Below are 13,409 nucleotides of genomic sequence, written 5' to 3' on the forward strand. Positions count from 1 at the left end.
ATTTATTTTTGGTTTTATTTTTATTTCTATTTTTATTTATTTTATTTTGCTATAAATGTCAAGACCCTCCAAGAATTTGGGCATCTAAGCCCCTTGGAGTATATGGATAAAGGGTCTAGGCTGGTGTGTCCGTGCCACTACGCACCAAAACATGCCGGAATGTGCTTAATGTTATCCATGCTCTGCTGAATGGAGTCTGGTCACTCCAGGCAAACGCAGAGGTGCTTGAAGAAATCTTGGGGAAAGCCACCCCCAGTAACAGCAACTGGCATAACAGGGATAACTCCAGGCTACACGTGTCACCGCAACCCGCCCGGAAAGCCGAGGAGGGATACGTGACCCCCCTCGTTCAAATATTACCAGCACGTCACGGCTTTTGGGGCTGGAGGAGAGAAAATGCTCCATGTTCTTTAAAAGATTCCTGCCTTTGAAAGCCGTGCAGGTAAAGGGTGCCCCTGCTGACGGACTCTCTTCTATTATTCTATGTGTTTTAGTGCAGTGCAGAGCAGATGTATTTTTAAAGAGGCTGATGCTTGAAGTAGGCTCTGTTCCACTACAGGGGAAAAAGGAGTAAAGCCGTAATTACAGGCTTTGTCAGTGCCTGAGCAGGGCTGAGGACAGCCGGGCTTGGAAGGGGGGACCCAGGAAGAGGGTTAGCAATTATCTGTCTTTGGAAGGAGTTTGGGAAAAGGAGCAGGGTGTTGCATGGGGAAAACCCATGGGTGTAGGGGTAAGTTGGTGACCTGCTGTAAGAGGAAACATCCGGGTGGGCAGAGGGAAAGGCTGGGGGGAGCCCATGGGGTGGGGGAAAGCTGCGATGGACGGGCTGGTCTGTGTTGCTGCAGCCCGAGACCCAAACGTGGGTGAATACTCAGGGTTTGGGTCACCCTGCACTGCAGAAATCCAGCCACCTTCCACCCAGTCTGGTCAGAAAAGGATGGGAACCTCTAGAAAGGAACAGAAAAAGCTGGTGGACACTCACCCTTGAGGTATCTCCCGGTTTGCATTTCCAAGGGCCAAATTCTGAGCTTCCTCCTCCTCTTGCTGCCAACGAGTCAGGGGTGCTCAAGCTGCCTGCGGTGTGAGCAGTTGTAGCTCTTGACTGTAGTGTGCAAAAAGAAAGCTCCAGGCTCCAGACACTCATCCCAGGGATGCCAAAGCATCTGTGTTAAAATAAAAATATCTGTGTTAAAGAAATACTTCCAGAAATTTAATCTGGTGCTTTTCCCAGGCAAAGACCGAGGTCTTGACCTCACCGACCCTCACCCGCAGGAATAGCCCCCTGCTCACCAGCAGTCCCACTGGAGCCCTGCGGGAACAGTTCCTCCTTTTTAGCCACAGCTCTAAGGACGGGCTGTGGGATTTGGCTTTGAATCATCAGGTGGGTCTGAGAATAGGGAAGCTCCTGGGGGATTTCAGAAACTTTGGGATCCTGGAGATAGAGAGATCAGAGATAAAAATCTATATTTCATCTGCAGCATCTCACCAACATTTCCAGCAGCTATAGGAAAATAAGAACTTTTGGAGAAATATGAAAATGTCAACTAAGAACGATGTTTTATTTATACCGGGCAAGGAAGGTTTTTGTTTCACAGAAGAAAAAAAACCCCGTGTGTTTGTACAAAACCTCACTCAACCATCCTGTGACTACCCAGCCGCCGGTGAATCAGAGGGAGCCGGGCTCACGGAGCGTGTTTTCGGCGACGCACGCCACAATCCTTGTCAGCAGAAACTCTGCCTCCTTCGTCACCAGCTCCAGGGAAGCACTTCCCGGCCTCGGCACATGTTGCTGTCGGCTAAACGGTGGAGCAAAGCCACACTTGTCTCTGCCATAAAGGCAAGAGGAGGAAACGCCTGTTGGCGTTGCAATAGGATGGGGGAATATCCACCACACGTCTCCGGCCATTCTGGGTCTTGTGATCTATCCAGGATTTGGGCGAGTTCCTGGCACCAAGGTTAACATCCAGTGCGGCATCTTTCCTGCTGTTTATCGATGTCTGTGCTAGGTCCCAAGTGAGACCAGCCTTCAGAACCCTCCGGTGAGGAATGGCAAACCCGTTGTCCCGTTTTTAGCCATGCGCCGCTGAGGCTAAAACAGGAACGCACGGCTGGGTTGGGGTCCCAGTGGAAATTTGGGGCAGGAGTGTTCCTTTCGTGCAGTCGCTAAAATCAATTAATATAATTTCGGAGGCCCCTTTCCTCAGTCTGAGTCACACCACGAGCGGATCTGTTCCCTGTCATCCCTGCCTTTTGACTTTCTTTATTCCCCCTTCATCTTCTCCCTCCACCCCCCTCCATCGTCTGTTCTGCTCTCCTCTCCCCCCCTTCCCTGTGCAGGACTCTCAGCCCTTGCTCTCCACCCTCCCATGTGCTCCAGCCTCCCTGCTCTAGGTTGACTAGCCCATCCCATGGGAATGGGGATGGCAGTGTGTCCCAGGCTGAGCACGGCTCCTGGCGTGTCGCAGACCGTGTCGGCTGAGCCAAGAGGGATGGGGTGTTTCCCTCCCAAACCCACCCAGCCTTCCTGGTGTGGGGAACACTCATATCTTGGGGGGCTCCCTTCTCCTGCTGGGAGGACTATTTGCTCCTCCAGAAAGACCCTTCTGTGCAGCCCCGCTCCCCTCTCCCTGCGTGGGGGCAGCGGATACTGGATGTGCCCAGCTTTGGCTTCACTCTCCTGCCTCCTGCAGCACGATCCAGGCTGGTCTGCCTGGGCAGAGACTCCGGGACCCAACCATGGGCAGAGAGGCACTGGGAGAGTCCCGGGCTCCAGCCTCTCCGGGGAAGCAGCACAGCCTCCCCTGCATGGGCTAATGCCTTGTGATGACTCTTCCAGAGATGCTTCCCTTGTCTTTGCCCGGGGTTTCTCCCTCGCAGGCTGCTCCGTACTGTTCCAGCACTACGCCTCACTCCTGCAGCCTGGGAGTGCTGACTACCTCCGGGTTCTCGCATGGATTTTTTCTTACCCTGGCTGTGCTCTTTGGTTCAGATCTAAGTGAGCTTTTCAAGCGTGCTGCCTGTATGTCTTTATTAAAAGACACAGCTTAAGGAGGGGGGTGTTGAGGGGGAGAATGGCTCAGCTCCTGATACACTCCATAGCCAAAACCATGGGAATCTCCTGCTCTACAACTGTTCGCAGCCCCCAACAGCTGCGCAGTACAGCCAGCCCGAGCAGCAGGACACGGGGGTCAGTTCTCTGGCCGTGACTAATTCATCTCGAAGGGCAGCCCCTCTGCTTGTTACCTTTGTGCTGCTGTCTCCGCTGGTGTCAAGGCAGGTGGACAGACAGGGACATGTCCCCGAGGAATACGAACCAGCGGGGGTGGAGGGGGATGGGTTGTATTCCCCATGGCTCATGGGGGAGCCCAGCTCTATTGTGGGACAGGGGATGGGAAGCAGTGGATCAGTTTATGATACCAGCTTATGAGGCACAGGTTTCCCTCAGGAAACTTTGAGCCCTTGGCCAAATTTTGTTCTCAGATACCTTGAAATCCAGGCAGCTGTTCCAGGCAGTACGGACATCACCAAAAGCCAAGTCTCTGGGATTCTTGAGCTGAGACGTGCAGCCATCTGTGGAGTGTGGGCAGAAGTCCACAATGCTTCCTGGACCCCGGGAGCAGGGTCTCAGTGTCTGGGCATGGACCTCCAGCCTTGACTCCTTGCAGAAGTTGCTGGGAGCTGTTTGTTAGTGGCTGTGAGCGATGAGAAGAGCAGGCTTTGCCTTTCAGCTGAGCCGGTGTCTCATCAGAACAACACGCTGGCCAGCACAGTGCTGCACCAGCCCCGGGGAGAGCAGAGGCTCAGGCACAATTAAGGGCTTATCCCTGTGATGCACTGACCCTCAACTCCCCGCCAAAGGCTTCCTGCCACCCCAAACCAGCCCTGCAATCCAGCTTAGACATACTGTTCTCCTTTGCTCCTTGTCTGGAGGAGTGCTGCGGAGCAGCTGCCGTGCTCTGCACCAGAAGCAGCTGCATTAAGCGCTTTTCTTGCCGGGGGAAGGGGCTGACTTTGGCCATGATAGCTGTGCACCCCCCACCCCATGAATGACTGGCTGTTGTAAGATGCTAACTGAGCCAGCCACATGCTTCATAATGTCAATTGTAGTTCGGTGTTAATTATTTATGACAAAACTTCATAATGTGCTGTTAAATGGGCTGCAGGATATTTTGGCTAAATTAAGGGAACCTTAAAGCTCCCTCTGTAGGGCCTTGCTCTTTAGGTCTTGCTGAGAGCAAAGGTTCAATTAAAGCTTAGGCATTGTGGCCTCTGCCTATGGCCTCTGATTATTGAAATCCTGGGAGCATGGAGGTCATTTCAATAGCTCAGCTTTGTTGTTTCCAACAGTAAAATTCTAGGTGAAGTGTTTACCAAGAAAACTTCATCGCCAAATCTACCCAAGTTTGCAGAGGGCCTGAAACATCCCCTGAGCTTGGGCTTGGCCCATGCGACACCACATGGCCACATAGCCATGCTTCAGCGTGCCTGAGGGTGCTGCTGGGGGGACGGTGCTCTCACAGACCTCACAGTGCCTGTGCATGGTCAGCTCTGGGCAAGAAAGTTGACCTTGGGCTCCTACATGGGCCGGGCTGGCAGCCAGAGCTCTGGCTGCTCTTACACCCTGCAGATGCAGACAGCTGACCCAACCTGCAGGGACATCCCTGCTGTCTTAGTTGCCGAAGGGAACTGGCCTCCAGACCACTTGTCCTGCCCTCCTGGGGACACAGGTCCTCCATCCACCTCCCCAGGGCCACCTCTGCCAAGCTAGGGAATGGGCACTTGGCACAGGGGCTCGGATGCACTCAACAGCCCTTGCACAGAGGTGGGGATAGATGATGTTTACATGAAAATCCTCAGGTGATTTGGAGTCCTTCAGAAGCGAGAGGCCAAGATGTGACCCTCTCTCCCCACCCCACAGGTGAGGGGATGTGCTGATGTCCAGCAGCTCACAGAACACTTACTGAGCACCCAGGGGCAACTTTATTCTGACCGTAAGAAAGCTGCAGAGAAGAGCAAAACCAGACTTGTGACCCAAACCAGCATGCAGTGACCAGACCCTGCGCTCAGAGGTGGCTGCTGTCACACAGGCTTTACTGCAGTCCCTGCTTTCCTTAAATTCAGCTTGGCCATATTTCAAAGCAGAGCAGATGAGAGCCCAGAGAGGGAGGAGAGGTTCTGGGTGCCTGTCTGCCCTTCCTCCACAGCCTTCCTTTCCCAGAAGGAAGAGGTTCACACCCTGTACCCCCAGACAGCCCTGGGGACCTTCCTGCACAGTGACTTGCATGGAGGTGGCAGGCTGAGGTCAGAGCATCCACCAGCTCTGCCAGGGCAACCCTTCCTGACCAGCACTCTGCACAGCTCCGAGCAAAGGCATCCCACTCAGTCTGGAGCCAGGTCCCCACCAGCCTGCCCATGCTCCCTGTCCACGTTTCATCCCCTTGCAAACCCCCCAAATTTCTTCCCCAGCAGCACTCACGCCCTGGCCCTGCTGCCCCTTGTCCCTCAGGCTCTGCACAGCTCTCACTCCAACCACTCTGGGGACCAGAGCTGCCCCTTGGATGGCCCCTGAGACAAAAAGGATGTTGAAGCTTGGCTCTCTAACACCCTGCCATGCTCTGACTGCCGTGCTTGTGCATAACGGGGTGGCTGCTTCCTAAAAGCAAAGGGCTCCTGCTTAGCCTTGCCAGATAATATTAGGCAGTATGTATCCAGTAAGGAGTCCTAGCTGGGATAGTTTAGCACAAGGTGGGGTTCATCTACCACCCTGGGATAAGGTTTTTTCTCCACTGGGTCTCAGCCTGCCACCTTGCCAGGACACCAACATGTATGTGGGATCTGTCAGGGAACCAGACACCTCAGAGTGAGGTATTGTAGCACTTCAGTGTTTAATGGGACCCTACACCCCAAAGTTGCACGGGGAACGTGAGCCCAAGCAGGGACTTGAGGCCAGCTCCCTTGCTTCTACCCTTGACTTCAATTCACGCACCAAATTTTACTCTCACCTGATCAAGTGATTCCCAGCGAATGGCTAAGGAGCTGCTTGCAGGGCTGGTAGCTGCATTCATCTGCTAATGGTGCTTTGCTCTTCGTGCTCACCGATGGGTTAGACCATGACGTTCCAGCTCCCGGCCTGGAAAGGGGCCAAAGCCACAAAGTCCTCTCGGGGTGGCTGGGTGAATGCACCTTTTATCGATCCCCCTGCAAACGGGGCTGTGCACAAGTGCTCCCTCTGCTCACTGCAAAGCCTGTGGGGATGCAAATGAAAACACCAGTGAACCCCATGGTGGGCTTTACTTCTGCAAATGCCTTACTCATTTTCACAGCAGCCCATTTGCTCTAACAGAGAGCACCATATCCAGTCTTTAAACTAAACCTAAAGCCTCCAGTGGGCAACCACCTGCACTGCAAAACTTACCTCAGCCCCCACAGCCCTCCCCTTGTCCAGAGGTGATGCCCCAGTCCATGGTGACTGGCTCTGTGCAGTCTGACTCTGGAAGCATCCTTCATCCTGCTGACACCAGATTTGCAGGGTCGGCTTGTGCCCTCTCTCCTGTGCAGAAGGAGATGAGTTGGCACACGGGGAAGCTGGAAAGGAGCGTGAAAGCAATACATGAACTTCTGAATTCCTATGAGGGACTTGGTCCGGTTAGAGCTGTGCTGGGCCGGCACAGATTTAGGAGGGGATGGAGACCAGGCATTGAAAAGGAGAGAGGATAATTCTTTGGATTCATGAGGGAGCACCACAGAAGACCATTTCTTCCTGTAGCTGCTCCCAGCATGGTAGCCTTCCTCGTGCATGCCATTGTGCTCACCTTAAAGCCTTGGCCTTCTTCTGCTGCAGGTGATGCCCCATGGAGTTCACAAGGTCTCGAATCCTTTGCCATGTGTTTTCCATGGGGGCAGAAACTAATCCAGTAAAACGTGCCACATTCCCAGCTGGAGAAGAGGGAAGGACATAAGGTGGTTTTTAGATGCTCTAGACAGACTTATTCTGAAGCCTCATTAAAGAAGCCGATTGACACGACTTTGACAGAAGAGGCATTTTGAACTCTTACCTGAGTATCCCCTTCGGCCATGCTGCTTCTTCCCCTTCTCCCACCATTTATTACTAATGTATTGTATCGACATGGCTTGCTATCCTGCTCATGAATGAGGGAACATCTCTCTCACTTGACTGATGGATCAATGTCCTTCCAGACCAACTTTTCACACCTACAATTTTTGCCAGGCTTGCTGTTTTCCTGCTCTTTCTGCTGCCAAGAAAAAAAGCTTGATTAGCAGAGGTTTGGGTCTACACCACGAGATGAGGCCTCCTCTGTGCAGGTGAGAACATCTTCTGCAAGAGACACAGATCACAGATTGGGCACTGTGATGAAATTGCCCGTGAGGCCACTACAGTGTCTGCTGGTGTCCCTATCCCGCAGCAATGCCCACCTTCCCCACTTCTCGTTGTGTTGTTTGATACTGGCACCATCAGCAACCAGGCAGTGATCCCAGATAAACCGGATTTATGAAGTACAGGAAGTTGCAGGCATAGTAAGAGCAAACCTAAACAAGTTATCACCTCTCCTGCTATTGCTAGAGCACTCAAAGCATCAACTCTCACCACAGCTACTGACTGCAGAAATTCCCCGTGCACAGGTGTGCACAGTTATCATCAACAGACTGCCTTGCAGTGCCCGCGGCATTAAAGTGTCCGATAGAGTTGGACTCAACTGCTCTCAACTCAACTGCTTGAGCACCAAAGTTTCATGGAATAACAATCCCCAGAAGCACGGGCAGGGTGGGTTCCAGTGGTGAGGTCTCGGCGTTGAACCAGCCTTGTGTCTAGTTATCCTCACGCAAGAGCCTCTCTAGATCATCTATGCTCCCTTCGTCACATCAGCCTGTACACACGTCCTGCAAGGACAAAGCCGCTTGTGCACAGCACGGTGCTTTCATCTCGAGCAGCGTCACGCTGCAAAGACTCTACTGGCAGGCCATAAATATGAACAATCCAGTTGCAGAATGATGCCCCTTCGGCATTACCACATTTATCTATCTGACCCTAGCAGATGTCTTCAGGCCATCCCTGTGAAAACCTCTCTTTAGCTCTGCTTCAGCTATTTTTTTCCTCCCTCCCTCCTTCCTATCTCTAGTTCGGCTCTTGCCCAATTCGACAGGTTCACTGCAGTACTCCCCAAAATACTCCTAGTGCATCCCCTCTGCTGCTGGTGTTGTCCCAGTGCCTTGTTTGCAGTCAGCAGCAGGGCAAGGGGCTGCCGGTGTCTGCGGAGCTCCGTCTCCTTCGCTTGTGGGGCTGGAGCTGCCCCTCACAAAGGAGAGCGGGTGATGCTCACTCCGGGACGGTGCTGGGGTCGGACTCACCCCCTGTGTGCCCTGGGGAGGGCAGGGAGAGAGGGGAGGTCACCCTGTGAGGAGCACGGGTGGAAGGGGAGCTGCCTGTCTGCCTTCTCCTAAGCACCGGCGACACACAAGTACTTGGTGGCTGGGGGCAGAGCACAGCGTATGGTACTCTTCTTGCTGGATGAGGCTGGAGTCAGGCAGTCACTTGTGGGTTATAAACCACGACCACCAGCACAGGAGATTTGCTAAAAAGCTGCTCCTGGGCTTCTTTCCAAGGGTGGATGCATGGAGGACAGAGGACTCGGGGCTGATGGGGAAGGGGTTGCTTTCTGCTCCCAACACAGCCTTCCACTCCAGCAAGGCAGCTCGCTTCTTAAAAACAACCAGCACCTGAAAAGCGAGTGCAGGAACAGGGAATACAAGAATCCACTTAAAACAAACCGAGAGGGAGTCGTGAATGAGTGACTGTGCACTTTGCAGGGAATGGAAATGCAGCTTGCCTCCGCGCCAAGGCTTGATGGCTTCATTCTGCTTCGTAAGGCTCTTGGCTCCTGCGGGCTGGAGCCAGCTTCCCTCTGAGGGCTGGAGAGGGAGGAAGGTGGCCTCCAGCAAGCCACTCCAAAAATTTCTCTCAGTAAAAGACTCTCCTGTTCAGGGGTCTAAATTCTGCTGTAGGTTACATGGCAATAGATGCTAATTGCCCTCAGAGGGATGCAGGTGAAACCAAAAGCAAGTTCCTTCCCAGTGCTCCAGGTCCCACCGCAAAAGCACAGTCACTGCATCCATATTCACTTTTTACGGAAATAATAAAGAATCCAGCAAACATTTCCATACGGAGATCTTCTGCCTTCATGGCTCCCTTTGCCAAAATCCTCACTGGACAGCAATTTTCCCTGATGGTCTCAGCTCTGACACCTTCCTGTGAATAAAGGGGATCTTCAGGAGTATGATGCCAGGGGAAGAGCTGGGCATGGGTGTGCTGGGGATTTGAGCTACTGGGTTTAATTACTGTGGTGTGTCCCAAATCAGGATGTTTGCTGGTCCCAGGCAGTTTTGGGGTAAAAGCAGCCCCCTGAAATCACCCTGCTACCCCCTTCCTGTCCTCTCTGCAGCTGTGGGGAACACACGTACCCCTAGAGATGTGTCTTCAGCATGTCTACGCCACTGTGACCACAGTTTCCTCCACCAAGCCCAGCTGGGGATTGAGGTTACCATGTCAGGAAGAACAGCATGCTCATGGAGGCCGTCCCAGAAGTTGGTGCAGCCGGAGTTTTGTGGTGTGCCAGCTGTGTCCAAGCCTGTTGAATAAGCTCTGTCACTTCACCTCATCATAGGATGCTCCTGGTCCAGCATCTGAGGTCCTGGTTTATCCCTCATAATCGTGAACCTCAAAAGATATGGATAATTAGAGAGGGCAGGCAAAAACATCCTCAGACAGCGCAAAAGAAGGGGTCCTGTCTTCACCCTCACCTAGAAGGGGGAGGGGGCCTGGGAAGTTGCCCACCTGTGCTTCCATGATGGATAAATCTTTCCCTCAGCCCCCCACCTCAGACCAAGAGGACACAACCCTGGTCAGAGTTCAGCACCTCCGCGTACAGCCCAGCGCAGGGACACCTTCTCTTCCCATGCCCAACTTCAGGGCTCTCCCGGCTCCTTCCTACTGGGAGTATTTGAGTGCCCTCTGGAAGAGGAGCTCAGAATAAGGGCAAGGACAGCACCAAAGCTCTGGTTGGAGAGTAGCAGATGGCAACAGCCCCTGACCAATTCTCTATGTGCCCCTCCCCAGCAATGGAGGAAGAAATGCTCCCACTGACGGTGTCAGCCTCTTCTGATTTTGGAAGGCTCTTTCCTTTCTTTTTCTCTTGCCTATTTTTTTTTCCTCAAGCTTTTCTCTTCCTCTTCTTTTCTTTTTCTTTCTTTTTTTTTTTTTTTTACACCCCCCCACACTCCCCCCTTTGCAGCCTCTGTTCTTCATCCATTATTTAGGCTTTTCTGACTGTAACAGCAACATTCGCCTTGTATACCTTGTGTGGGGTTTAAAATATAGATAAAAGCAGAAGGTCGGACTTGAAACACAGATTCTGACGGTTGCTGCTGACTTTGTCTGGAAGCTACAAAATCTGGAGCTGTCTGTGCCCAGTGATGGTATTGGTACAGTTGGATTTTTTTTATTTTTTTTCCCTCTGGTTGATATTCCTGCAAACTGTCTTGGTATTTGATGTTTTCATTCAGCCTTTCGGTTTCTAAAAGTTCTGGGGCCTGGCTGGCTTCAGGACAGGGGAGCTGGACTCATGCAACTTTTGCTTCGAGGCTGCAGGTCTAATCCTGACCCAACATGACAGTGACTGCAAATACCTGCTGCTCACCTGTCCGAAATGAGCTGGGGAGGAAGAGGCAGGTTCCTCCATCCAGGACCCAGCAGTCTCTAATTGGCACCTCCGGTAGGAGAGTCAACAAAGCTGAGGACTTTCCCTTTCAATTATAAATGTCCATGATTCTTTTATGTCTCCTTTCTTCAGCCGTCGAAGCAATTGGGTTTTGAGGACAAATGTTTGTGGGAAACAAATTTCAAAGTCAATGTGTGAACAGTCCCAGAAAACATACTTTCCCTTTGAAGAGGCAACAGGGCATCCTTCCAACCAGGAGACAGAGATGTGCCATGTGAAGTAGCCGACCAATTGCAAACGAACTCCGATTTTGAATATCCATGATGGATCTGAAGATCTGCTAATGAGACTGAGTACAAGCAAATTCTCACCAGCTAGGGACATCCCTCAAGCACTGAAAATGGGGTGAAAGACAGTGAACAAGATGTGGTTACGTGTTATCCTCCCATATTTGCAGTTCAGAAATGCACAACACATACTATTAAGATCCAGAGGGTCCATCCTCCCTGAGCCTAAGTATCTTAAAGTCACCTGTACGTGGTTCCTTTATTCATTTTACTGATGACTGAATGCAGAAGCCTTGTGGAAGACGTGAGTCCTACAGAAGGATCTCAGTGAAGACAACCCATCTTTTGATGGCTGGGAGGGGTTTCTAGGGAAGAAATCAGCTCATAAGCCCGACCAGATGTCACAGCACTGAGGAACTTCTAAGGGCAAGAAGAGCCCGTCAGCAGCAGGGACCAGCCAAAGCAAGAGCTTTGGCTAAAGCCAAAATACGGTGGGCTTGCTGTACAAGCAGTTAAAGCACAAAATACGGTGGGCTTGCTGTACAAACTTAGTGAGAGGGGGGTGTGCAAATCCCCAGCTGGGTTGCTGGTAGGTAGTAGATGTCTGGCTGCTTGGTTCTCAAGGCATTGCTGCTTCTCTGAGACAGGGCAGCGGGTGAAGGTGAGCCTCAAAGCACGTGTTCATTTTTCATGTCAGTGGGATCTGTGCAGGTAGAGGAACACCCTGAATAAGGGCAGGAAACGCTCTCAGGAATGGCTGAAGTGCCATTTTCCATGAAAACACTGATGGAGGAATGCCAGCCATGCCAGCCAGCGCTCACCAGGAGCAGAACAGGAGGGTGATACCCTGGGTTTTGCCTGCTGGGAGGTTAACGGGGCACGTTCCCACTTTGCACTGAGTATTTACAGAGAACAAAGGGGTTGGCTCAGTTAAAAACAGACTCAAGACAGTCACCAGCCATGACAGGATCTCTCTCAAGAGCTGTCTCCCTCCACAGCCAAGGCCTGCACCCTCTATTATCACTATCAGTTGGCCTAGGCAGTGCTTGACCTTGCAGAGCTCTGCAGCTTAGGTGCAAGCTTCAGCCCGCGGTGTGCCAGCAATCACGTAATAGACCTGGATATTTTAATGGCAGGTATTGTTAAGGTGTCTCCATAGCCCATCTGGCACTGTCAGAATAACCTTTTTTTCACTCTAGCCCACGGGAAAATGTATCTGTCAGGATAAGGCTGGCTGTGGTTTGCTTCCAGGCACTGTCTCTATCCAAACAGGATTTGGAAGGAAGCAGAGACTCATCGACTTCGATGGTTGTTGGATGATACGGGGCACCACTGACCCCAACGGGACTGCGGTAGTTGTGGTGAGCGAAAAAGCTGGACGCTCTTGCTCCCCGAAGCCAGTGACCACAGTCTCCGTGTCTGAAATACCTCATTCAGCATTCCCTAGGAGTCAAAGTGTGCAGGAGCTGGGTGATATGCAGGGCACAGATCAACTGAGGAGCATCTCTAAAAGCCAGGCCCACAATTTGCTCTTCCCAGGATGTTAAACATCAGAAGGATATGAAGAAATAAGACTTCCAATAAATCCAGGCATCACAGCACCGTTAATCTGATTAAACTGATTTCATTAAACTCAGAAAGTTTTGCACTCGGAGTGTGGGACTCTTCATCTATACAAATGTCTCCCTTCAAATCTTACTCAATTCCTGGCCTCGGTGGCAGGCTGGTGCTGAATAATTATCCCTTTCTAAAGTGCCTTCTTTCCACCGACTTTTCAGTCCTTTTGGGAATCCATTTCCATTCTGATGCTTTGAACGTTCGCTTTCTGACACCTCGAGCTAGGTGACTATCCCCACGCTTCACACCGAAATGTAAAAATCACTGAATATCCCACCGCTCCTGAGGAGGCTGACGAGAACCGCAAGTCCCTGGTGCTCCGGGGAGGGAATGTAGAAGTTTTACCAATTTTTTCCTTCGGGTTTTAATGACAAACATCCGATGTCCCAAGCTTTTCCATTGCTCCCAGTCCGGACAGACACCAAGCGCTCAGTGCTGATGGCTGTGGCCACCGAAGACACCCCAGTTTTCCAAGATCAAGTCCTCCGCGTGCAATAATCTCTCAGAAGCCTGATAGTTACTTTTGTTTTCTTCCACTGGTACCGTCCATTTCGCCTTCGGCAAAGCATCGATTTTCCACAATTCCCCGAAGCCCTTATAAAGCAGCTGCCAACACGGCTCCCTCGTGGGCCACTTCTTTTATTTGTTGAACAAAAGAATCATCAACATTGTCTTCAGCGATGCTGGGCGAGCAGAGCCTGGGACTAGGATGCCGAGCTCCCTCTCCTGGCTGTTGGATCAAAAAGAATAGCTGAGAAGTCCTGCGCACCTG

This window comes from Eurypyga helias, unplaced genomic scaffold (genome assembly GCF_000690775.1).
Source record: "Eurypyga helias isolate BGI_N326 unplaced genomic scaffold, ASM69077v1 scaffold20982, whole genome shotgun sequence".
NCBI lineage: Eukaryota > Metazoa > Chordata > Aves > Eurypygiformes > Eurypygidae > Eurypyga > Eurypyga helias.